The sequence below is a fragment of the Malaya genurostris genome, chromosome 1, assembly GCF_030247185.1.
Source record: "Malaya genurostris strain Urasoe2022 chromosome 1, Malgen_1.1, whole genome shotgun sequence".
Classification (NCBI taxonomy): Eukaryota; Metazoa; Arthropoda; class Insecta; order Diptera; family Culicidae; genus Malaya; species Malaya genurostris.
In genome coordinates this window covers 163,105,976-163,108,913 of record NC_080570.1, presented here as the reverse complement: position 1 = coordinate 163,108,913, position 2,938 = coordinate 163,105,976, and positions in this window count along the sequence as shown.

Genomic DNA, 2,938 nt, shown 5'->3' with positions numbered 1-2,938 from the left:
AAATGATATTGAAACACTTTAATTTATTTTTTATTAAAAACTTCAGGGACTTCTGTTTTTTCACTGTTCATCATAAGTTTAATGTCACACAAAACGTTGGAAAGCACAAGATGTCAAAGTTTGCTAAAAAATACATGATTTGGCAAGCGATTTGCTCATTTGGAAAGCGTACTCTAAATTGTGACAACCGGGACGACCAACTGGCTGATGTATATGAAAGAATGCCTCCAGCAGCATCTACTTCCACTTCTAAGGTCACACAATGGTGCTACACTTTTCTGGTCGAATTTAGCCTCGTGCCATTACTTGAAAGATGTTCTCGAGTGGCACAAGACTAATGAGGTCAGTTTCGTGCCAAAGAGCTTCAAGCCCCCGAACACACCGGAGCTACGGCCAATTGATACTGGGTACTGGGTCGTCATGAAGCAGGCGTTTCGGAAATATCCTAAGGAAGTACAAGACCTTATGAGTAGTGTCAAAACGAAGGTTCGTGCATTTGCATATAGTATTGAAATAGAATAAAACGTGATACAATACTTCAGTCTATCATACCATGGAATGCAGTATTCACGTATCGCTTGATGTTATCGTACAATGTGTCGCACATGTTTTTCGACAGAATCTTCTCTCTATACGTTGCTTCTCATTTTATCTGTGCGTTCAAATATTCGACAACTATATATATTTTTCACTATAGACGAATTACGCTCCAAATCGTATTCGCAGTTGGCAACATTCTCGGATTTGAATGAAACTTTCTGGACATGTAGACTTTGTCACAAAAAGCCACTTTGCATACATTGTTTTATTTTCAAAAATGGATCTAGGCTGCCTTTTGAAAAGAACCGACTTTTGAACGGAGCCTCGGATACCCTTAGCGTTATATATCATTCGACTCAGTTCGACGAGATCGGAAAATGTCTGTGTGTGTGCACTTTTCGAAGATATTTATACGCGCTCAATTTTCTCAGAGATGGCTGAACCGATTTCAACAAACTTATGCTCGTTGAAAGCTACTCTCGGGCCATTGATCAAGTTCAAAGATCAAATAGCTGTGGCTTTTGGTTCCGGAGATATGATTGTATAAGTGACGTAACCGACAAAAAGCGTTGTATTTTTACGCGCTCAATTTTCTCAGAGATGGCTGAACCGATTTTAACAAACTTGGGCTCGTTTAAAAGCTACTGTCGGGCCATTGATCAAGTTCAAAGATCAAATGGCTGTGACTTTTGGCTCCAGAGATATGATGGTATAAGTGACGTAACCGACAAAACACGTTGATTTTTACCGCTCTTATATATATTAGGGTGCCAATATTTTGGGATCACCTCTAATTTCGTAAAGCGCTAGTGCTCAAAAGTTTAATCACCTCGAAAAATGTCCTCATGCAAAATTTGAGCAAAATCGGACATGCTTAAGGGGTGCTGCCCGGTGGTAAAGGTTTGACAATTATCGATCTTGAAAAAGCACCATAGGGGGGAGTACATGAAATTTCCAAAATCGAAAATTGTTTTTGATGCCGAAACTTTCAAAACTGCATGAAACGTCAAGATTTAGTGCCATCTCAAAAAAAAAATTTTTTTTCTGAAAAAATCAACTTTCTGGGACTTTTTTAGTCCAAAAAAGTCGATTTTTTAAAAAAAAAATTTTTTCGAGATGACACAAAATCTCGACGTTTCATGCAATTCTAAGCCTTTTGGCATCAAAATTTTTTTTTTCGATTTCGGAAATTTCATACTACGCCATTGGAGTCCGATCTAGAGCGACTCCAGGTTGCTAAAACAAACTCATCAACAGTTGTTGTGGCGGCTGGGTCAGCTCTCGGGCTGCTCTGATCAATGAACGAAAACGGTATAAGCTGGAACAGAATTCCATTCAATGGAGAATGGTGTTTTTTGTAATTTGACTTCAAATTTTTAAGATCGACTTTTTCAGTGTAGGGTTCGATATATAATTTCGCCAGTATTTTCTTCGAAAATTAAACAAGCGTAAGCAAAGTGGTTTTTTGTGATAAAATGATATTCATATGAAACATTAATTACATTTTACAAGAAATCAAGAATCGTAGATCGAAATATGAAACTCTTCAGGAATTGCTGTGAAATTTATTTTATTCCTATCAAATTATTTGTGTGGTGCAAAAACAATCTTTTGTATCTAATGTTTCAAATGAGTAGTAAACGGCTGTGAGATGAGATTTTTTCAATCACTCAGCATTAGATTTGACGTATTCACAAACCAAAATATTGCAATTGGAGCTAGAAATGTTTCTCATCAGAAATTCAAGGAAGAGTGACTATTTCTAAGTTGCACTTTCATTTCATTTAGTGTTCAAATACAAAAAATATCAGTGTTGAACGGATTCCAGGAAATGCCTGATCAATTTCATTACATTCCGTCATATTTTAGTATATGATAGTTTTGTGCTAGGTTTTCACAACTTTTGTCGTTCTAGCCTGAAGATGATGAAATAAGCTTTCGAAACGTTACCCAGCAACGCAAAAGTAGTCTTTGATAAAAGTAAAATCAAATTGACCTAAAAGCCATATTTAAATAAATTTAGATTGAAAAGGGTCAAGACTTTTGTTTGCTAATTTTGAAACAAACCAATTTGAACCGCACGTCATTCTTACGTTCAACGAACTCGGCCGACAGAGGTCCATTTTAAATGTGTGGCATTGGATTCCCGATGGACTAGTTTACTGGAGAATTGTGGAAGTTACTCACTACAAGCCTGTAGCATATTTCCTTTTCAGGTTGAATAACAAAACATTTTCTATTGATATGGTGAAAAAACCAATTTTCATTTTATTTTTGTATTTTGTTCAAGACAAGAACTAATTTTCTTATCAATCGGCGGACAGCGCACATTTACGATGCTGTAGCTGAAGAAACAACCTGTCATTTAGAACTGAACAGTTTGCATCGATGCGGGTTT